The following is a 25,610-nucleotide window of genomic DNA, read 5'->3' on the forward strand; positions in this document are numbered from 1 at the left end:
TATTCGCCGTTGCCAATGTTTAGAGGACCATAAATCTTGCGCAAAACCTTTCTCTCGAAAACCCCAAGAGTCGTCACATCGGATGTTGTCATCGTCCACGCTTCGGCGCCATACATCAGAACGGGAATAATGAGCGACTTGTAGAGTTTGATTTTCGTTCGTCGAGAGAGGACTTTACTTTTCAATTGCCTACTCAGTCCAAAGTAGCACCTGCTGGCAAGAGTGATTCTGCGTTGGATTTCAAGGCTGACATTGTTGGTGTTGTTAATGCTGGTTCCCAGGTATACGAAATTATCTACAACTTCAAAGTTATGACTATCAACTGTGACATGGGAGCCAAGACGCAAATGCGCTGACTGTTTGTTTGATGACAGGAGATATTTCGTCTTGTCCTCATTCACCACCAGACCCATACGCTTCGCTTCTTTATCTAGTCTGGAAAACGCAGAACAAACGGCGCGGTTGTTGCTTCCGATGATATCAATATCATCGGCATACGCCAGGAGCTGTACACTCTTGTAGAAGATTGTACCCTCTCTATTTAGTTCTGCAGCTCGTATTATTTTTTCCAGCAATAGATTGAAGAAGTCGCACGATAGTGAATCACCCTGTCTGAAGCCTCGTTTGGTATCGAACGGCTCGTTGCTGTTAGTTTGATGAAACCCGAAGAAGACCAGCTTGCAGATAATTCTCACTTTTTGGGTAATTCAAATAGAAATTTAGGAAGACCATCCAAAAACGCATTACCTTCCAATATTCGCTTCGATAATATTGGTCATGTCATAGAGGAGCACGAAAATAAACGTCGAAGGAGATGTAGACAGTGTAGAAGTACAACAATTTATATGTGTAAAAAATGTCAAATACATCTTCTTGCTGATTGTTTTAAAATATTTCACTCACGCTAATCGCTATAACTGTTTAGCGTAAGTGAAATATTTTAAACGTATTTTTATGACATAAAATATGCATTTATTTTTACCCTTGGGAGTTAATGGGTTAAGGCGACAACATTAATGTAACCTAATGATTTTTTTTTTTGAAAAATCGAAAATTACAGTAATTTTTTTTAACACACCTCGTATAACCTTTCGGAGTCATCAGCTTTTCAACAGTAGATTTACATTAATAAACTCTTGTCTAACCTCTAATATAATTCAATCGAATGAAACGGAAACCACTGATCTTAAAAAACATTGCAATACTGTGGTAGAAATCTCCGATAGTTTTCCTATCGAAATTTATGAATCTCAGGGACTTTTATGTAGAGTCACATCCAAACAACAACAGTGTCTAAGCGCTTCTTGAAGTTTTGAGCTATAATAAAAAAGAAGTATAGGTATCTTATTTCCTGTAACTAGTACTTCAGGGCTTGATAATCCTTCAGCTAAATTAGTCGCTAACTAATCTTCAAAAGTACTATTGTTATAAAGTCTTCTCTTTCTCTATGTACTCGTATGTAGAAGTGAACTGCAGAGAAAGTTTTCTCGAGAGTATGTGACCAATTATTAAATATGTTCTCATATACTCGTATGTAGAGAAAATTAAAGTACTCTGCATAGTCACTATGCCTTTGGGTCAATTGCTGCTGTTCCCCAAGTGGCTTACTCTACTTGCATTCAATTTCTATTCTCTATTCGCTGACAGACTGCCTGCACCACTGACAAACTAACCGACTGTCTCTTTATAATTACCTATTGTCATTCAATTAAGTTGACATTTATGCGGACACACACACACAATTACTCAGGTTCTACATGCTCATACATTTGTTCTTACCGCTGTCTCTAATTCCCGGAGATTACCAGAGTTGTCTGGCTAAAGATTGGGCCAGCGGTTGGTCGCCTGCCATAAGCCAAGCCAATGAGCTTGTTGTGGAGTCCATATTAATGCAAATGAATAACACCACCAGCAACTACACACATACATATATATATATGTCTAATATAAATTCCTGTACTACCATGGCTAGCATGGTTAGCCGCTTCTAAGTGGAGTAAGAGTGCTGACCGCGTGGGAGTAGGTTAAATTGTTTCTGTGGCCTGAATGCTGTCTAATTTTCTTCCGTCTAAAGTATTGTTGTTGTTCTTGTTGTTTTTGTTGTTATTTGCTAAGTGCTTGAACGCCTGGAATGTGAGTTTGGAATTTTATTGCTAATTTGCTGACAACAATTGCTGAAGTTAGAAGCTGCTTTGAACGAGCTAGAACTCGTGTGCTACAAGTGTGTGTGTGTGTATCTGTAGAGCATTTAATGACAATATGTCGTTGAAATGGCAAAAGTCAAAGTACAATTAAGTGTTCATCTTCCGCACAAGACGAACGAACATAAAGTCGATTGTGCAGACGTAGAATGAGTAATTAGTAGAATATATATAATTTTAGTGGCTCGTAAAAAATAACTTAAATGTTAAATTTTAGCTTTTTTATTGTATTTTATGTTATCTAATATTTTTAGAAAGGGTGAAGAAGAACTTACTTCTAAATTTGTTAAAAAAAATTCCTCTAACGCGGCTTACATTGAATTTTTTTATAACCAGACCGAATTATGCTACGAATTTGCTCTTTTCCAATATAAAATAAAAATTTAACTATTTAAATGAGTATATTTTCTAGTTCTTGAATAGTAGTTAATAACTCCATTATTATTATTTTTTTTTTTGAATTTCCTGTTTTTTATATTTTAATCAACATGGCAACTACTTGTAAATTTTAAGAATTTTTTTAGCAATATAAACATTTTTATGTTTCAATGTTTTTATTTTTATAAACATTTTTTTAACAATATGGGTTGTTGTCAAGTATTCTCATATTATTTGTTTTCAAAATATTTTTATTTGTTGTCAGATGGCAACCCAGTTTTTAACATTTTTCATAATAACAGTAAAATTTTAATACTACTATTTTTTAGGTATCCTAGATCCTAAAATCGTTTATTTATATGGTTTTACTAAAAGCTCTTTAAAGCTTTAAAAGTTTTCAAATTATTTTTTTGATCTTAAATTCTTTTTATGTATTGATCTCTAAGAAATAAAAAAAAAATATAAATCTTAGATATATGAAGAAGTCATAAATCGGCAAATAAAGTGTTTGAGAGACTTAATTATTTTCGATTCGATATTTTACGAATAAAAAGTAGTGGAGCTGTCTTCAGAAAATATATTATACCGTCTATCAAATCATAAAACCAAACCTGGAGCTTTTCTCAAAAATCTTTTGGTTGAAGTCAAATTATTTATATGGAAAATTCATCGGGACTTAGATCGCTAATGCTCATAAGCATTCTTATCTTAAGGGGTTATATATGTTAAAGTCGGCCAAAATATCAAAAAATTTATTATTATTTTATCTTAAAGTATACGATCTTAAGAATGTTATGGCAAATGTATATAGAGATTTAAGCAGTAGAAGTTAAAGCGTTTTGCTCCGCTACACAAAAGACAAAAGAGTACTTGAAACTTTAAACGCGATTATCTCGAAATCATATTTTTCCGAAAACGTCTTTGCGGTGACTTGGATTGCCGAAAGAGTTTTCAATCGATTTCAATTCTTTTTTTCAAATTGTTCGCAATTTATTTGACATGTTCTTGAAAGATTTCGTTTAAATTTTCATATTAATGCTATGAATTTTTCACTACATTTCATCAGATGAAAAAAGTAGCCTTTTTGAGAAAATCGTCCCCGTTTGTATAAAATTTTTTTCCCCCATTTCAATAAATCGTTTGAGGAACAAGTCCCCATACTAACGAAATTTGTTTGGTTTTATGCATTCAGTTGAGCTGATGGACTGGAATCGTAATCACGGCAAGCCTTTTTGAAAAAAAGCGCGTACTTCCGAGCGTAAAATGTCATAACTTTGACAATTATTAGTATTTTTGTATGTTCTTGAGCTGATTTAACAGATTAGATATTGTCAGAAAATGTAAATTTTCCCCATTTTCCCGCATCCCAACATATATAATCCTTAATAAGAATATGCCATAATATTTTATTCCAAGCGATGGCTTCAATACTTTATAAAGCCTTTTATTTGAAGGATCGTTCATAAAATAAAAATGTATAATAAAGCATTATTATCATTCGAAAGCTGGAATCTGTCTTCAAAATATATATTTCAACAAGATAACGTTCCAAAAAACTCAAGCTCTAGGTATAATAGATTTGTGTCGATCCCATCTCATCATAAAAACCTACCTTTGGTAAGAGTTTTCAAGTTTACGGTCTCAATAAAAATATGCATTCATATTTGATATTTCAAAATCTATTTTTCATTTTCTAATGCAATTTATAACAAATTAGCGGCGCATTTTTCAAATATTTTTTTTAAGCTCCTTACTTAAAACTTTGTCACAATCGTGCTCCCAACTCAAACTAGTGAAAAATGTTAATTTACTCAAGACAATAGCAGTTAAACAGGATTTTGAATTTACTACGCTACATTTGCGCAGACATCTACTGCTACATACATCTGTATAAATATAGTATACCGCTAAGCCGGTGTGGCAACTTGACAATTTCGACAGAGAGCGCAGTTTGTATTTCACAAAAAAAAAAAAACAAAAAAACTCGTTGGTCAAAATCCGAGCAATTTGATAATAATTTGAACAAATTTCCATAGTTGCATATGTAAATATGTAAATGCAAATTCCAACTTGCGTAAATCAATTTATTTGAAGACTTTTATTTATAGACAGTTATACAATAAGCGAATGTAAGTTTAGCTCGAGCTTATCTTAAAATCATTAAAGGCGAGACAAAACATGACGCCAATGAAGTGTTAAGACTTTAAAAATAAAAACCAATATAAGAATTCTTAACTTATTTTTAAATATAATTTAGTTTTATATATGTATTCATATTTATCGTAAAAATAATCGATTTTCGATTACACAGTCACACAAAAAAAATTTACTATGTCCTGGGGATCTTATTTTGTATGCTATTTGTTTTTGGGGTCGTTGAATCCGAATATGAATCCGTACATTTAATCGCATTAGGTCAGGGTTTTGAGATAACCCTGGAAAACCAACATGGCGGACAGCGATTTTTAAAATTCATCGGATTCGCTTGAAAGTCACCACTCGTGGGTTTTTGGGATCGCTTAAAACGAATACGGTGTCGGTTTTTCGCAATTTAAAATTGCTGATCCAATATGAAGGACGTAATTTTGAAAAATTCATCGGAATTGCTCCGAATTCGATACTCGAAGGTTTTCGGTGTCGGGTTGTTTTTTGTGCAGCTGTGTTATTGCTAAATATATTTTTTGTAATTCTTTCTAATTGCGGTTCATACTAGTTAGACCTACAGAAGGAACCTGCTAACTTTCATAATTTTAATTTTAAAATTATGGTTTTTAAATAGTCATCGATGTTTATTATTTCTCAAAACAAAATAGGTGATGCCTAGATTTTCAGCTAAATAATTCATAAATATGAGATAAAAATAGGTACTCCTCTCTTAAATCTAGATTTGGTTCTTGAATTTAGTATATGCCATTTTCTGAAATTTCCAACTCATCTCAAGAGTTTTGAGCGAAGTTGGCTGCGGTTGTTTGAGTGCCATTGAAATATTCCAGCTATGTATGAGTATGAAAAGCTTGAATAGCTGGCCGACATGGGTAATGCTCGAAAATTTTATGAAAAGATGAGGCGTTTTACAGAAGGTTTCAAGACCGGAGCATTATCATGTAGGGACCGAGGAGGTAATCTGGTAACGGATGTCCAGAGCATACTGGGATTATGGAGGGAACACTTCTCCGACCTGCTCAATGGCAGTGAAAGTACAACACCAGAAGATGGCGAACCCGATTCCCCAATCGATGACTATGGAATAGATGTTCCATTACCCGACCATGAAGAAATTCGAATAGCAATTACCCGATGGATTACCGGCCGAGCTATTCAAATACGGCGGCGAAGAACTGATAAGGTGCATGCATCAGCTTCTTTGTAGAATATGGTCGGAAGAAAGCATGCCTGACGATTGGAATCTTAGTGTGCTCTGCCCAATCCATAAGAAGGGAGACCACACAATCTGCGCCAACTACCGTGGTATAAGTCTCCTCAATATCGCATATAAGGTTTTGTCGAGCGTATTATGTGAAAGACTAAAGCCCACCGTCAACGAACTGATTGGACCTTATCAGTGTGGCTTTAGACCTGGAAAATCCACAATGGACCAGATATTCACCATGCGCCAAATCTTGGAAAAGACCCGAGAGAGAAGAATCGATACTCACCATCTTTTTATCGATTTTAAAGCTGCCTTCGATAGCACGAAAAGGAGCTGCCTTTATGCCGCGATGTCTGAATTTGGTATCCCTGCAAAACTAATACGGCTATGTAAGTTGACGTTGAGCAACACCAAAAGCTCCGTCAGGATCGGGAAGGACCTCTCCGAGCCGTTCGATACCAAACGAGGCTTCAGACAGGGTGACTCACTATCGTGCGACTTCTTCAATCTATTGCTGGAAAAAATAATACGAGCTGCAGAACTAAATAGAGAGGGTACAATCTTCTACAAGAGTGTACAACTCCTGGCATATGCCGATGATATTGATATCATCGGAAGCAACAACCGCGCCGTTTGTTCTGCGTTTTCCAGACTGGATAAAGAAGCGAAGCGTATGGGTCTGGTGGTGAATGAGGACAAGACGAAATATCTCCTGTCATCAAACAAACAGTCAGCGCACTCGCGTCTTGGCTCCCACGTCACTGTTGACAGTCATAACTTCGAGGTCGTAGATAATTTCGTTTATCTGAGAACCAGCATTAACAACACCAACAATGTCAGCCTTGAAATCCAACGCAGAATCACTCTTGCCAACAGGTAATTTCGACCGAAGTTGGCTGCGGTTTTGTATGCGAACGAAATTTTTGTACGATTCCATTTACAGAATCGGATCAAATCGCTTACTTTTTAATCAAACTCCCTAAACTCTGTTAAGTAGACGAGTTGGTGTTCATTTGTTGCTTTAGCATGTCTTCTTTTGGCTCTCGCTTATGAGAAAACAGAGCTAATAATGCTTCTACTTTAGTTTTTATACGCTTTAGTTACCATTTACTCACTGTTTATGGTCTCTAATTCACCTTTCCCATTAAAAATATTAAATAATGCAACATTTATTTGAATACCTCAGAGAATTTACAGTTTCAGTTCCAACTAATCAGTTTAAAAATTATTTATGACAAATGTCACCACTAAGGAATTCTATAACAACAATAATATAATTTCAATATAAGTTAATGGAAAAATTAGAATTATAAATGCTTCATTTGTAGCCAAACTTGCTTTCAGGCACGTTCTATAATTTGCATATCCGATTGTTGATAGCCAACCATATACGAAGATATGTGTGAAAGATAGCGCGGAAATTAAGTGATTGTGCATATACTCGTGAATATATACAGATATTCCAACAAATATATATGTGTTTAAATAATTTTATCTGTTGCCATATATGAAATTGCAATGCTTATACATAAATATAATTTAAATGAGAATATTTTACTTATATATACACACTCACACAGCTTCAAATATATATCCACTGGAAGGTCAAGTGTATAGTACCCCAGAAATTGGAAATAAATCATCCAGCATCGATGCAAATTAAAGTGAACAAATTAATAAAAAATAAATGATTTACTCACATACATATATGTAAATGCATATGAGTGGGTATTGTGTCTGTATGTAATTGAATAGAGTATTTAACAAACAAGTTTATTTAACAACGAAAAGGGCGTAACATTAATAAATAATTATAAGCTGTGACTTGTACAGTGTGTCACATAAATACGACACAAGTAAACAGTTTTACTAAAGAGTGGAGATGATTTAGATGGTATTTACTACAACTTTGCTTCCGCCGTTTTCCAATAGATGTCTCTAGGGTCAAACACTGGTCGATTAAATCGTATCGATCTTGGACATTTGTGTCAACATTAACCCAACAAAATATTTGTAGAGATCTGTTTGCATCCCAAACTTATTCTCAACTGAAAATCTCACTTTTTGAGCCGAATTCTCGACATTTGCGGGAAATTTTGCTTTTATTTTTTAATTCCAAGAAAAGTGCGGCTGAGGCTCATCGAATGCTTTCGGATACGTACGGTGAGGCTGTCCTAAGTGAAAGAACATGTCGCGAATGGTTTCAACGTTTTAAGAATGATGATTATGAAGTCGAAGACCGGCATGGTGGTGGAAGAAAGAAGATTTTCGAAGAAGCTGAGTTGTATGACGTTCAAACCCAAGAGGAATTGGCCGAGTCGTTGCAAGTGCAAGCCGTATCAAAACGCCTCAAAGCCATGGGAATGATTCAGAAACAAGGAAACTGGGTTCCTTACGACTTGAAACAAAGAGATGTTGAACGGCGCTTATTTGCATGTGAACAGCTGCTTCATCCCATTCGGTTTTTTTACATCGCATTGTAACTGTCGACGAAAAATTGGTCCACTACGATAATCCTAAGCGAAGAAAGTCATGGGGAACGCCTGGACATACCTCCAAGTCGACGGCAAAACCAAACATTCACGTCGCCAAGATCATGCTCTGCATTTAGTGAGACCTGCGGGGAGTGATATATTATGAGCTACTAAAGCCAAGTAAAACCATCACAGGAGATCGTTTGAGCCGAGCACTAAAAGAAAAGAAAAACGGTCACAGTATGAGGAAAGACACGATAAAGTCATTCTCCAGCATGACAATGCTCGGCCTCACGTCGCAAAGGTGGTCAAAAAATATTTGGAGACGCTGAAATGGGAGATCTTAGCCCACCCGCCGCATTCTCCAGACGTTGCTCCATCTGACAACCATTTGTTCCGATCGATGGCACACGGTCTAGCTAACGAGCACTTCAGTTCTTATGAAGAAGTCAATAATTGGATTGATAATTGGATCGACTCGAAAGATGAGGAGTTCTTTCGTCACGGAATACGCATGCTGTCAGAAAAAAAATAAAACTAGCTATCACTGTAACAAAATTACGACAAAGTATTTACTCATATATTGATACTCACATTGCCTGTACATTCATTACGTAAACGTTATGGAATTTTTATAGCATATAAAAAATCAAATTAAGCGCGTCAATTAAAATATATTTATATAAATGTTAGTTTAGAAAAGTAATGCTAGTAATGGTCATAGATGTGCTCAATCGTCTATATATCACTACAGTAATGAACAATAATTTTATACATGTATGTATAATATCCATTGTTTTTGCTTTTATTGTGTTTGCGGTTAAAAATAAATATTTTCACACTTTTCGCTGAAATCAATGCTCATGCTAATCAGTCAGCAAAAAAAATAAATTTAATTAGTATATAATAAATTCAGTTTTGAGAATAATCTTAAATATCTATACATTTGTACGTGAATATATCTACTTCAAGTAAAATTAAAAGAAATTTCTACGAATTGACTTGTATAGTACGTGAACGTATTTTTATACTTTCGTGCTCCTTGAATACATTTTAATCTGATGAAACTTTATGGAATCTAAATCTGAAAAGGTTTATTCTTGAAAAATGCTCGATTAAAGCGCTGATTTAGAACGATTTATCATACAAAAGAAATATCGTATTTTATATATATATATATATTTGGCGTAGGAACCGCTTTAAGCGATTATAGCCGAATCCACCAGAGCGCGCCACTCATTCCTTCTTTTTGCTTTTTGGCGCCAACTGGAAACACCAAGTGAAGCCAGGTCACTTTGCACTTGGTCTTTCCATCGGAGTGGACGTCGTCCTCTTCCGCGGCTTCCTCCAGCGGGTACTGCATCGAATACTTTCAGAGCTGGAGTGTTTTCTTCCATCCGTACAACATGACCTAGCCAGCGTAGCCGCTGTCTTTTTATTCGCTGAACTATGTCAATGTCGTCGTATAAATCGTACAGCTCATCGTTCCATCGTCTGCGGTATTCGCCGTTGCCAATGTTTAGAGGACCATAAATCTTGCGCAAAACCTTTCTCTCGAAAACCCCAAGAGTCGTCTCATCGGATGTTGTCATCGTCCACGCTTCAGCGCCATACATCAGGACGGGAATAATGAGCGACTTATAGAGTTTGATTTTGGTTCGTCGAGAGAGGACTTTACTTTTCAATTGCCTACTCAGTCCAAAGTAGCACCTGTTGGCAAGAGTGATTCTGCGTTGGATTTCAAGGCTGACATTGTTGGTGTTGTTAATGCTGGTTCCCAGATAAACGAAATTATCTACAACTTCAAAGTTATGACTGTCAACAGTGACGTGGGAGCCAAGACGCGAGTGCGCTGACTGTTTGTTTGATGAGAGGAGATATTTCGTCTTGTCCTCATTCACCACCAGACCCATACGCTTCGCTTCTTTATCTAGTCTGGAAAACGCAGAACAAACGGCGCGGTTGTTGCTTCCGATGATATCAATATCATCGGCATACGCCAGGAGCTGTACACTCTTGTAGAAGATTGTACCCTCTCTATTTAGTTCTGCAGCTCGTATTATTTTTTCCAGCTATAGATTGAAGAAGTCGCACGATAGAGAGTCACCCTGTCTGAAGCCTCGTTTGGTATCGAACGGCTCGGAGAGGTCCTTCCCGATCCTGACGGAGCTTATTTACTACATTAATTTTTAATCGCATGCAAATCGAGTTGAAACTGAAATGCAATTTGCAGGTTGTTGTCCACGCTGTAAATTTGGTTGTGGTTATTGATAAAATAGCATTCAGCTGATAAAACTTACCAACTTCGTATGAACAGCAAAAACCAAAATGTATAACAGCTGATCGTTATCGAGTAGCCGGCTGTGCGAAAGGTAAAAACTGGTTTCTCAATCATAATCTTAATGTGTTAAACTAATTTGGCTGTGCGAAAAGGCTATAAACCTAATAAATCATACTATTCCGTCTTAAGTAGACTATAATTAAGTATTAAGATGTATGTAATACAAAAGGTGTTATTTTATGAAATTGCCAGAAGTTAAATGAAAATAGACTAATAATCGAAAATAGTTTTAAAACTTACAATATTGCTAGCAAACAACATGTTAAACTATTTCAAGATTGTTTTTTTAATTTTTTTTTGGTAATAGGATTACCATATTAATTCAATTTATAAATATTTGTTAATCATAAAATTTTAAAATCAATATGGTTATAAATTGAAAGCAATTCTTTCATTGAATTTCAAATAAGTGTGTGATTATAAATTATCATTTCTGGACTACATAAAGGTTGGTTTTCAAGAAGAAAATAGAAGATAAGGGATTGCCATTCAAAATGATTGCGTGCAAGTTGCCACCATAGCTGGCTCGAATAAATTTTACCCGACAAGCCCAATTTTCCGCCGTTTGTCAGCAACAAATGTTGTTCCCGAGTAAGTCTGTTCATTATGAAATGCAAATCAAATAAAAGCTATCGAAAAGACTAACTCCAGAAAGAAGTATTACCTCATTGAAAACCACACGTCTAAAGAAAATATCCGTCGTACCAAATTTCAGTTCTCAAAAAATTTGATCTGAAACTTCATATTAATTGAAAATATTATATATAGTTAAATGAAGTTCTATAAATTCTCTCATCTCAATGAGACCAGTTAATACTAGTACTAATGACTTCTGCAGAAAGCAAGTAATTTATGCCATTTATAGACTTTATTTTCATTTTACAGGTGTGTGGGTATGGCTACATGTGTGTTCCCATGATATTTTGTCTAGGATTTTGTACTTATCCAAGTCAATCAACTTGCAGACTAATTTCTACGATTTAAACTAATTACTTACGAACTTTGGAGTGGTAATAAATTATGTGAATATGATTACAAAAAAAATTAAGTTAATTATAAATCTGCAAGAATTACTTCAAATTGTTTGCTCAAAGTCTAATTTTGGCTTAACATAAAAGCTTTTTAGTTGTTTTTATGAGATATACCAAAAAGTTTGCTCGCCATTAAGCATGCTATTGGAGGTGAATTCAGAACAGCTATACTCATACTAACTTTTTTTTCGATTTGATGTTATGTACAGTTATTTTCGGCAACAAAAAAATAATAATTGAGGTGAATTTTCCACAAATTTGCAAAATCGACTTGTGCTATTCTAACTGAAAAGTAGGATTATTTAAGTATTTTTAGAGCTTTTAAATTTCATTTCAATTTATTCGTAAACATATAAGTATAGGGTGACTTTTTTGAAAAAAAAAAAAATTTATAACTCTAAAAAAGCACCCTTTATATAATATATAAAAGCAAATTAGCAACATATTTGGTGCTCTATAAATAAATATAACAATACAAGTACATAATTGCACTTAATTAGCAACTTTAATAGAGTGCGTACATATTCTAAATACTTACATACTATATAGATACATATGTACATATGAATCTACAAACAGTTGTTTGCGCACCTTTGGTCTACTGCATAACTCCATTTTTTTCATATTAATGTACATATACATTACCTTATTTCATATTAGCAGTGTGTCTGTTTGTGCATAAATGGCGCTAATACCTTTACTAAAGGCCTTTTGAAGTCTACTTAGCCAACTATTTGCTCCGTTTATTTGCTTTTGTTGATATGTATGTTTGTAGTAAGAGAGCATTAGTCTAGTCTGCTTTTCAGCATGTGTTTCCAAGCTGCTGTGGAATTCTTAATTTGTCAGCTGGCTACTTTTATAGCATAAACACATACATACATACACACACCTGTGTTTGGCAGCGTTGCTAAGTAGGTGTTGCAGGTTATTAGCGGAACACTCTTGCTGCTAAATGAAAAGACAAATTGCAAGCAAAGTGGTCAACGCTTTTTACATGCATAAATAAGTAATTATATAAGTAGGCATTTACTAGTGTATGAACTTAAACTGCTGTTATTTAGTCAGGCGTAAGTCTAAGTGCTGTAAGAAATGTATGACTAAATATGTAAGTTCAAATGCATGTACGCATTTTTATTAGGGTGATCGGGTTTTATTTTTATACTCTCGCAACAAAGTTGCTAAAGAGAGTAATATAGTTTTGTTCACATAACGGTTGTTTGTAAGTCCTAAAACTAAACGAGTTGGATATAAGGTTATGTATACTAAAGTGATCAGGATGACGAGTAAATCCGGATGTCTGTCTGTTCGTCTGTCCGTCCGTCCGTCTGTGCAAGCTGTAACTTGAGTAAAAATTGAGATATCTTGATGAAACTTGGAAGACGTATTTCTTGGCACCATAAGAAGGTTAAGTTCGAAGATGGGCGTAATCGGACCACTGCACCGCCCACAAAATAGCAATAACCGAAAACATATAAAGAGCTATAACTAAGCCATGAATTGAGCTATTGAAAATTTGGTATGAAGGATCGCACTATGAGGGGCATATGCGGATGTAATTTTTTTGGGGAAGTTGGCGTGGCCCCGCCCCCTTCTAAAATTTTTGTACATATCTTGTAAACTACTTAAGCTATATCAAGGAGACTTTCTAGAGTCTTTTTTTTTTAACTGGGAGTCGTTCCGCCTACTTATGGATCAAAATCCATTTCTCCGAAACTACTCGACCAATTTCTATGAAATTCGGTATCTTCCCAGCTTCCAAATGATATGTTGTGAAAATAGTTCAAATCGTTTCACAATCACGCCTACCTGACATATGCCAGATCTTTGAAATCGATCTGAATCGTTTACCTTACAATATATAAAGTAAGCTCTAGTGAAGATATCGGAACACAAATGCATAAATACTACATTTAAAGAGTGGCATCGGCATTCTAAAAATCGTCGAAATCGGTCAATAAGTTTTCAAGATGAGGACCTTAGTGCTTCTAACAATGGGTAACCGAAAATATAGGTAGTTAGGTAAAGTGGTTGTCAAATGACGCACCTAGGCCTTTAGGAGGCCGATTGTAAGTCTCTCAGATATTTTGAAGAAACTCAGAGGGAATATGTTTCTTCTAATAATATGTCTCCGTGCCAAAAATGAGTGAAATCTGGTCCCTATCTCCCATATACCTAATATTAGGGTTTTCAAACTTTAAATGGACTTTATACCATGTATATGCCGAATATGTGGGTCAAATTGTGTATTACATAACATTAATAAAATTAAATAAATAAATTACGAGAGTATAAAATGTTCGGTGACACCCGAACTTAGCCCTTCCTTACTTGTTTTTTGGTTTTTGGAATAAAATAAAAAATAATTTGTTTTTAATTTTTGCAATAAAAAATCATTCAGCACTGCTTCACGAAGAAAGTCATACAAAATTGAGAACTTAACAAAACCGATCACCCTAATGCTTACATTTAATTTACGCGCTTTTTTCAAGTACACTTAAATATTATTTATATTTTCATAAATATATACCTTAAATAAATATTAATATTTCAAGCAAAACTGCAGCTCAGCAAAAGCAAGCCACACTAACCATTTAAATATTTTCGCCACATGTATTCCACATATGCTCTGGTCTGTTGGCTTTTGTTTATTTCACTATCTTTGCTTTGGCAACTTTGTTTTATCTTTTTATTTTTTATTCCGCATTTTTAATTTTTCTTTGCATAACTTTCAAGTCATCTTTCTTTTGTTTATTGCGCCACTCTTTTTTATTTAGTTCGTGTGTGTTACTTCATCTAGTTTTTATTCAGTTTAGTTTATATAATGAGTCTGCTATGTTGACATTGAATTTGATTAAATGTGTATCAAAATGCGTTGCCGAGATAAGAGGAACGACCTTTAAATAGCGAACAAATGCAACTGATGGCCATGGTTAGTTGTATATATGTATAATCATTTGGATACAAATATACATATTTTATGGAAGCAGTATGTATGAGTATAAACATCTGTCATGCAAAGTTATCTCAGATATGTATAATGGAGATAGTTAGCGCTGTCGTTTATCAGAATTTCGTTTGCGGAAACAGATTTTAGCTGCTCTAATATTTTTTCTATAATGATGCAGACATAATATTAATGGGTTTTGGTAATAATTTGACTGTGGCGCCATCTATCGAAATTTTATTATTCAGTGTTACAATGTTGTTAAGGGTTAGGTAGGTTTCAGTGGCTTTTTTTTTGATATTTACAGTCATATATTTCATTTTAATAATTCAGCGTATCAAAGATACATTTTTAAACAGTATTTTGTGTAATTTTTATTTAAAAATTCCGAAAACTCGGCTTTGGCCCTCATCTCACATGACGTGTCCAAAAGAAAGGTCCTGCTGTGAACATCAATACTCATGATTGATTCATCTTAAAACAATAAACCACAAATATTTCGATAGTACATGGCTGAGTTTAGTTAATGAACGAAGGAAAAAAGAAAATATTAAAATTTGAATTTTTGACAGAGTTTTAACCAAAAAACTCACTTTTTTGGTCGAATTTTCGGCATAAAAAAAATAATTATAATTAAGCTATAAAAAATCCTTCATTCATTAACTAGATAATGCTATTCCAAAGGTGTGTTTAAAATTTGAACAAAATCGCTTCATAATTGTTTGAGATATTGTGTCCACCGACTTGAAATTTTAAGTTTTGAGATAAATGCGTTTAAAGTTTTACATTCTTACTGACGTGGCCTGATAGGCGAAACTTCCAAGGGGTATATTCCTTAGAATTTTACTCGGTTTGATTTGATATTGTTGGATAATATTTTAAACATATTGCACTATTTAATAAAACAATAAATTTTGAAACCCATTTAACCCGTTTAGAGAGTTTGGTGGAGGCAGAACACGAGGAAGCCCTCCACTCCGTTGGAAAGTCCATGTGTAGAGCGACGTGGTTTCTCTTGGTATCATTTATATAATTTTATGGTGTTATCTGATGAGAAATTAACAAAATAAAACTTACTAAAACTGTAACTAAAATTATGTTTTTCTATAGACGAATATTTATATAATCTATTATATTTTTAACACTATATGGTACTATTCTAAAAAATATTTTTTGTTTAAATATATGTATTTACAGACGATCGACAATAACTTTCTTTCTTCTGCTATAGAACAGCTAATACATCACTGATCTCTGATCATCTGAAGTGAAAATTGTAAGTACAAAACCGATTTTAATATATAATTTTATTATAAATGGTTATATTCAGAACTACTGAAAGTGCGATAATTGCACGAATGTCATATTTAACAGAAATGAAATGAATCGGGGATCACATACTTTTGCGATAAATGTACATGTATTTAGACACGATTCAAAGTTTCAAAAAGGGTAAAATCGGGCTAAGATCACGCCTATATTTAGAATGTCATTTTGAAAAAAATTTTAATGTTCTTGGAAGCTGATTAACGACTGCATTATGCTTCAAATTGTTCCTGGAGAAACTTGAAATTATTTTTAACAATTTACATTCTAATACAATATAATAAATATTGTTTTTAGACGTTTGATTTTGAATGCGGCAATACTTTTCACGGATATGGTCTTTACTGAGTTTATACTTCAGTTTGATTTGCCATTTCATAATGCAACGTTTATTGCTGATAGATGTCTCCCAATTTCTACAAAAGTTTTCGAGAATTGGACCACATGGCTGGAATTTAATCAAGCCAGCTGCTGTCACTCTTGCACGAAATCATTTTTAAAACATTATGGCAAACCATTAGCATTAAATTATACCTTTTATTTCTTTTTGAAAACCACATGTCTAAAATATGTTATAATCCAAGTACAATTAACCCCTAATTTGTATTGAAAAATAAGTTTTACTTCTCTCACTAAACATACTCAAAAACACAGGGTTTCTTTGGAACATTTTTGTAATTTTTTGTAAATTGTATAATGATTTTTATTCTCAAGATGTAAAACAATCATTAGAAACCAATCAAAAGAAATAATAGATAATCAAGTTATATAACGAATATCCTTTTCGCACAAGAGTTAATTGATCAATTATAAAGTCTGCAATAAAATACCAATCAGCTGATGAAACTTACCAACTTCTTATGAACAGCAAAATTAAAAATGTATAATGATCATTAATCGAGTAGCCGGCTGTGCGAAAAGTAAAAACTGGTTTCTCAATTATAATCTTAATCTACTACATTAATTTGGCTGTGCGAAAAGGCTATAATTTTTTAAATTAAATTGAATAAATATAAATATCAAAGATGATGACTTCATTTTAATTGTCTGACCGGAGTGACCGTTTAAATTTGGGACCTGGTGTTCGATAATTTTTATCCTTATTTTTTCAAAAAAAAAAAAAAAATCAATAAACAACTTCTATTAATTTAGGTTTCGCTTCATTTAATAACCAAATGTAATTTAAATTGTGTAATTTTCGGTTGAGTATCTGACAACGCACTATTTCGTTTTCAAATAACTGGATTAAAATGAAAATGAAAATAAAATTTGACAATTACGCATACAATTACATATAGACAAATAACTCTTTTTTGTTGCCTTATTTTTCCAATTTTCCAAATTTACCATTAATGCCAACGCAACGCAGTTCATTTAAATAAAAATACCAAATAACTGTAACTATAAAGTTGCAAATAACATTGTTGCAGCATACATAGTTTGCTCGCTTATTGCACGCAATGCGATTTCAGTTAACCACTGAAGCGAACCGCCAATGACACAATTCATTGGAATAAAAACTATCAATTAATTTTACAAAACACAATTAAATTTTGTCACACAGCAATTTTCGGATATTCGGACTACTTATTACGCTTGAATACCTGTTCGACATACAAATACATAGATTAATAATGATTTACCAATATTTGTAGCAATTTGTGCGCAACATTTTTCGGTTTATTAATTAGATTCTCTTTAGTTCATTCTTGCCAGCACTCACATCTTCTTCATTGATATATTGACAGTCTCAACTTTGTCATTTAATTGAGAGAGCAGTCTAATTGACTATTAAATAGAATATTTAATTTACAGTTAGAGTAGTTATGCTTTGCATATTACCATAAATTTGTGGACGTAAGTGATGCTTATGTCTGCGAGGGTTACCCAGAAAGTTGTAGAAATATGTTGTAATGATTAGTAAGATACTAAGAAATAGCGATATGAGTGGACTATTTTTCATAAAACTTGAGACCTTTCTTCTATATTAGTTCCTAATCACTACATTTTTTTAAACTTCACTTTGATAAAAAAAAAAACAATTTTCTCGAATATCAAACGATATTTAATACCGCATACAGTTTAATATATTCAACCAGTGACAGATGGAATCCTCTATATCGTTTCGAAACTATCAGACTTAGGCAAATTGTGTTCCATAATACTTGGAGCAATCATCAGTTCTTCGCTATATTATTTCAGGTAACAAAATCTCTCAATAATCTCTGCCTTTCATACTTTCTCTCAAAACATTTTATATTTCATATTTCACTTCAATTAATTTTTGAATTACTATTGTTCTAGACCATCGATTGTTTTCATCGTGAATTTTCATTGTGAATTAACCTTCATAAACTCTTTATATTTTTTTTTATAAAGATTTTTTTTCGCCTCTTAGTCATCTAAAGTGTTTAGTTTGAGCTCTAATAGCCTTTTCGCACAGGAGATAAGTGATCAATGAATCGGTCTGCGCTCGATGAAAGCACTGATTTAGATCGATATGTGATTGGCGTTGCAACCGTTTAGCCGATGCGCTACTTCTCTCTTTCCTTCGCAGTTCGGCGCCAGTTGAAGATAGCAAGTGTAACCAGGTCGCTCTCCACCTAGTCGCTCCAACGGAGTGGAGGGCTTCCCCTTCCTCGGCTTCTCTCAATTTCTCAATTTAAATTTTTATTGATCAGTTAATTTGACTGTGCGAAAAGGCTATAATCTCATTAATGATGAAGTAATTATATACCATAAAAATATATTTTCGAAACTTTTTTGCTTTTGTTGTGATTTTATGCATACTCTAAGACACACCCTAATGTTATATTAAAACGAATGTAGTATCAAATAGTCAAAAGCAAGTTTTTAATTACCACCTACTATACTCGTATATCATGTATACATACGTAAATATGCAATTAATTATTAATTTATTCATTGAACCATTTGTTTGCCACTACACATGTCGACAGATATTCGACATAAATAAATTATGCAATTATATGACTCTCAAATATGAATTTCGAGAGAAATGTTAACATTTTAGTTGCTGCGCACAATTTTGACTACAATTAATTGAGTGAAATGATTTGGCAATTGACATTTGACCAACAACAGCAACAATTTGTAATTATGACATTAAAAGCTATGTCATTGCAGTGCTACTCCGAAGCGCTTGAGGTCGCATTTGGTCTTGTCAATCTTATAAATGTCAAATGTGCTAATTTCTGCTTGTCAAACAAATATTAGAAATTCTGATTGTGTTTTTTGCTTAAAATATTTAATAAATATATTGATTTGGAAATTAGTTTAAGGTTGTGGTTGTGCAGGATTTGAATGTTCCTCATACGCACGGGTGGACCAGTTGTCCCTTATTTAGAGACTCACTTATTATTTTTAAGTGATTCTATAATTTGCTAGTTTCTTTTTCATCCACTTTGGTATAACAAAAAATATCTAGACATACTAAAATATTTACATATTTATGTATTTTAAGTCAGAGCACATATGTATGTCAATCTGCGATACTCTGAAAAGCTATGTATCATCGAAAAAGGAAAAAAAAAATAAAAAGAAAAGAAAAGCTATCAGAAAAGTGCTTACATTATTTAGTGAAATTGCTGTATTAATTTTTTACAAGCTTTAGCATGTTCGTTCTTATGTTTCTGCATTTTATTTCTTTGCTTACTTTAGTCGACACTGACCTACATATGAAATGACAAAAAGCATAATATGACAAAAGCCAGCTGCAAAAAAAAAGTTTAGAGAAGCATAAACAAAAACTAAAAACCACATTTTCTCGACTTTGCACCATTTAAGGAACAGACAATTCTATGAATGTTTAAAATATATATACTTTTTGTTGCTTTGTTTTTAGAAAATGCACAGATGCATGCTGCGAGTTCTTGTTGACTGTTGTTGGCAAACTTCAAGCAATAAAATAAGTCGGAAAATGATAAAACAAAACAAAAAATAAAAACTTTGTACAATACAAACTATAAAATGCATGAGTATTGTTATTACGAACTGTTTTTATGCTGGCCGAAAAGAATATGTGCATAGGAGTAGTGTGTACAGTGTGTAGATAAAGTTTTCGTACTCAAAGTATTTTTTAATTTTTGTTTTCAAATATGTTAATAATGATTTAAATAAAAAAAAAAGCTTTGAATCTTAATTTAGAAATATTGTAAGTTGTTGTTTTATATATATCATTACTACTTAAATTTGATACATTTAGTTAGTTTGATAATTTTTTACTTTTCAAATCATATTTCGGTTCGCTGGCGACTTAGTATTGCGTTTCGTTCGACTAAATTTTTGTAATACAGTTGAACTTCCATAACTCGAAGTTCTCCATAACTCGAACTATTGAATTGGCAATAGAAGTGAAAATTCATACAAATTACCTACCGTATCTCGGAAGTCTCTCTAACTGGATTTGTGGATTATGGTGATTCGAGTTAGAGAAGTTCCACTGTATTTTAAAACTATTTATTACAAATATTTTCCAAATGTTGTTACTTTTTACTTTTATTTAATCCTTTCATTAAACACGGTTCTTAAATTTTAGATATTTCGAAATGACATGAACGGTTTGCATATGCACTTTACGCTTAAAAAAAAATTAAAAAATAATTTTCGAATTCGAAACATGTTCGAATAAATTATTTTCGAGTTCTAAATATGTTCGAAAAAAATTATTTTCGAATTCGAAACATGTTCGAAAAATATTATTCGAACTCGAAATAGGTTCGAAAAAGATAGTCAAATATTTCATAATCTCACATTCATATTCTAAAATTCGTTAAAATATTGTCTTCGAAAATTCGAATTAAAGAGTGTCCGATTATTTATTTATTCACTGTATTTATGTGCACATACAGTATGTCTCCATAAATAGTATGCACTTGTTTATTAAAACATTGTTTGTGAAATATTTAGTGCCAAAACGTTTTCTACAGATTTATACTTTTAAGTTATGGTCATACAAAGAATTGTTTGCTGAACGTTGACCATTATAACTGCCTTTTGTTAACAACATCAAATTTCGGTCAACATTTATTTGATCATAATTTATGAAAAGCATTGAGTCTAAGTTTAAAAAAACATGGTGTACAACAGTTATGGAAGAGAGAGCACTTAAGATTTTTTCCATATAGTGAATAAAACCCCACCTTGCTTCTTAGTTTTATTGCATTTATTGAATATGATTTATTGAACGGAATCAAATAAAAGGTTAATCCCTCCTCCCGACTTTTCAAATGAAGTTAGGGATTATATTGATCCATATGACCCACTTATAGATAATTAAGCTGGATTGTTTTCAAATTGAGCCATGTAAATATGTGTACCAAAACAAGACAAGATCAAAAGCTCCAGTATGTATAAAATCTCAGTTTTCCACTCTGATACTGATCTGTAGATCCTTATTCTCTTCTTCATTTCTTTTCACTTTCTGGTTTGTCTTCAATAACCTACTCTATATAAATATTTGTAAGATCTAATTATGAGGGATCGAACTTTGATCTACATGGTTCAAAGTAGCGATGCAATAATTATAAATTCTTCAAGGGTATTGTGTAACGTTGGTTTGAAGATCGATCAGCAACTTTCGTCTCGGTGGAGATCCCTTGTAAGACCCGAGTATTTTTGGTTGGAGTTATAGTACAAAAACTGTATTATAGTAATCTCTGTGTAGACAAAGCTCTATTCTCACTAAAATTATTGAAAACTTTTCCATATATTTCAGTGTCTCCAGCAGCAAAACTTTTTAGATGTCAAACAACCCAAACACACCACTATTTCCTGTCATTCGGAAAAGCAAAAAAGAGAAAAAACACACACAATTCATATGATTTTCCATTAGTTTTATTGTTATTGTTGCTTTTAATTTGAGAGTCACTCAAATGATATGCAATCTAACGGTTATACGATTTTACAAATGCGAAATATGAACGGATGAACGCAATGAACACGATAAAAGCAATTGAACTTAGAGGCGTAGAGCGTAGAGTTGCAGTCGTCGGCGGAGATGGAGTTCGGTGCAGGGCGGTTGATAATTGCATGCATTTGTGTCAACGTTGTTGCTGCCACAGCAGCCGCCGTCGCTGCCGCTGCCGCTGCGGTTGGTGTGGTCGGTGTGACTGCACTTTGCAAAGCGTTCACCACTTCCAGTTGCAATCGCATGCGAAATATGGTTAATAATCCCAAATGAAAATTGCAAATAGCAGCTTATACACAGCTGTCATAAATTTGTATGTATGCTTATTTGTGCGATGGAAACAATTTCATGCTGCATTTGTTGTTATTAATTGAATGTGAGTTTTACACTCTTTTAATATTGAAGTCTACACATTGTATTATATTTGAATATATGAACTAACTATGGAAAATATGCACCTAATTCCATACATATGTACCCGTACATTAGTCGGTGTTAGAATTTATTGCCCTGAGAATTTGTTCCAACTCTATGCAGGCATACGGTTTAAGTACCTCATTTTATTATGTGCATGAATAAAATGTGAAGTTACAGTTATGGAGTGCAAATCTACGCTCCAACGCGCTTGATCGACGAAATTTGTGCCTAAACTATCTGGGTATACATACATATAGGAGTATTTCGTGTCATTACTCGGACCATTGTTGAACCAGCAAAGTAGTTGTCGATTGATGTTTTACTCTGTTAACTATTAATCATACTTTAGGGTGAAATTAAATAATATTAAAGTGAAAATCGGACTTAAATAATATAATTTCAATTTCAAACCGATTTTTTTATTGGTTGAAAATTAGTGTTTTTATACGTTCATACCTAGAATTTGAAGAGAGATTCATACCTAGAATCGAGATTCCCAAGACCACTTCCGTTTCTATGTATAAAGTTCGATTCTGTAACGTAAATTATGAATTATTAAAGTTGCATGTATAAAATAAAATCAGGATTTTAAGAGGCTCTGAGTTGAAATGAGATTGACGGTTTTTTTGATGTTGGTGTAGTTTTTACTGGAAATGTTAAAAACTAGTTAACATGGAGTTCCACTCCTTTCTTTCATTAGAATTTTTCGAGAATAGCGAGCTCGAGTCTCCTCTGCTCCTCTGATCTCTGATTGGAGATTTTTGACCGCCTATATGTTTTCAACCCAGAGATACTGCGGTGCTGGAATATTGTCCAAGTCCATATCATCCAATTCGGGCCAAAAATAGTCTGTTATCATTGAACGGTAGCGATTCCCATTCACAGTAACTTGATCATCATAGAAGAAATACGGCCCAATGACGCCGCTGGCCCATAAACCGCACCAAACTGTAATTTTTTCGGGATGCAATGGTGACTCATGGAGTATATGTGGATTGCTGCCTGACCAATAACGCATATTTTGCTTATTAACGAAGTCATTCAGCCAGATATGAGCCGACTATAAATTGGATGTAGCGCTCTTAAAGTTGAGGCCACTGACTCCGAATTTCGGTATTAAATTTTAATAATTTCTACCCGTTGTTGGATCGTACATCTTTTCGTGATGAAATGACAAACCTTACTGAAAACAGATGTCAAAAGTGCGGGAAAAAATATGGTGCCGTATGCTGTCCCTTTCGGTCTACTTCTGTACCGTTCCTTTTAAAAAGGGTTCATGGTTCTTCTCGGTTGCTGTATTTAATATATCTTAATATATAAAAATCACTTGTCACGTTGTTTGTTTTCGATGGACTCCTAAACTATTGAACCGATTTTAATGAAACGGACACTTGCCCTACGCTGCGAAAGATGTCGCTGAAAATTCAAAGCAAATTCAAAACAAAAATCAGCTGTTATTTAAGCATCAAATCTATTTGTGTTAGCTCGAGACAGGTTAACCAAAAATATTGTGCACCAATTAGTGCTAAGTTAAATTAAAATGTTTATAATTCAAAAAAATAAATACTACTATTAAAAATTAAGAATTATCTATCCTAAGATTATAAAATTAAATTTTACATGTTATCAACTAACAATTTTGTAATTAACATATTTGTTAAAAACTTGAATATAAAATCAAAAATGAACTATTTTATGATAATTTGTGCTTATTATCAACTCTACGAAAATTTTCATCAATAATTTTAAAAATTTTGACCTCAAGTTCAAATCTCAATCCCGTGGATTTTTATACCAGATATATACTAAGGTTTCCGTCTTTATTCATAAATAATAATTTCACTGTAGTGAATAGTTTACTACAACACAGCAAATCTAAAAGTGAGGAAATGTTCATTCTGAGAATTCGAATGATTCAAACCGATTTATCGTTTAAGTTCAAAATTTTACAGTTTCATATGTATATACATACATAGGTATGTATGTGTCATGTTAGCGTGTTGGAGAGCCATCTTCTTTATTTGTTTACAAGCTACACAACAAAACAAAAAACGAACTTCGCCAAAAATATTTAAATTGATCAGAGACGTTATTCCCTGAATATATTAACATTCCATACAAATAAATGGCCTTGAACAGAGTTCAAAAAGCGTTTCAACTATTTCAAATAAAAATTGGGCGGGGCGAAGTTTGCCGGGTCAGCTAGTGTATGTATATAAAATAACAAGAGTTTCATAACTCAAAATTTAGTAGAGAAAATTTATGAAAAGATGCTTGAAGAGATTAAGCACATTTTTTTCAGAATAATAAATTTTTTCATGAAAATTTTCAAAAAAAATTTAAATTAAATATTTAAAAATTTATAATATTTTTATTCTTGGTTTAAAATTTTTTGTAATTTTTTTTGGTTAGTTATAATATTGATTAACTATATTAATATATATTGCTTTGAAACCTTTCGGTTTTCATCACTTTCTATTTACATATTTTATGAATAATACTATAAATATGAGTAGACCAAAACAACCATCTAGGGTTATTTGTATATGAATTCCTTAGCTACAATCAAAGCTGACTAATAAAGCTTCCATTGCATGCCACCCACATGTCATGTTGCAGGTTCCACGTTGGCTACGAATAATTTATTAAATCCACTAATTTAATACCACAATTTCATGCGAGATTATTTGCATAGGTAAAACTTATATACTCATCTACATATGTATATATGTATGTCTGAAAAATGTGTTCCTAGAAATGCATTAATGCACACATTAAACGCAATTATTCCACAATTGACCAACCTAAAGGCAATCATGCACGCCAGCGGCTACAAAGAGTGCTACTAGTAGATATATTACTTACAAATATGTGCAAATAAGCCACACATTCACTGAGCTACCATGGCACGCATGCGCAAATGTAGACAGTTTCATGTTACATTTGGGCACTTGTACTCACATACATACTCAGATGTGTACATTCATACGTGTTTACTTATGCAGTTGAGCCACATTACAACCAAATTGCTGCTGTTGTTAGTTCATTGAGTCTAGGGTGTTGCATCCATTTTTTTTAATTTTTTTTAAATTTTTTTTTTTAATTTTTTCTGATTTTTCAATCAGTTCATTGTTCAATGTGTTTGCTCGAGAGAATCTGTGTGAAAATGCCTTGTCGAATTTCGATTTTCTAAATCATT

The 25,610-nt window shown here is 33.2% G+C and overlaps 1 protein-coding gene across 1 annotated transcript in view; it reads left to right on the forward strand.

The window, feature by feature from the left end:
- LOC105211042 (CD82 antigen) overlaps nt 1–25,610 on the forward strand; it is a 100,402-nt gene that overhangs the window by 19,011 nt on the left and 55,781 nt on the right. The window contains exon 2 of the mRNA XM_011182302.3: nt 15,937–16,015. The gene's annotated coding sequence lies outside the window, so the exon portion shown is untranslated. The remainder of the gene's footprint in view (nt 1–15,936; nt 16,016–25,610) is intronic.

Source organism: Zeugodacus cucurbitae, chromosome 4 (assembly GCF_028554725.1).
Source record: "Zeugodacus cucurbitae isolate PBARC_wt_2022May chromosome 4, idZeuCucr1.2, whole genome shotgun sequence".
Lineage (NCBI taxonomy): Eukaryota > Metazoa > Arthropoda > Insecta > Diptera > Tephritidae > Zeugodacus > Zeugodacus cucurbitae.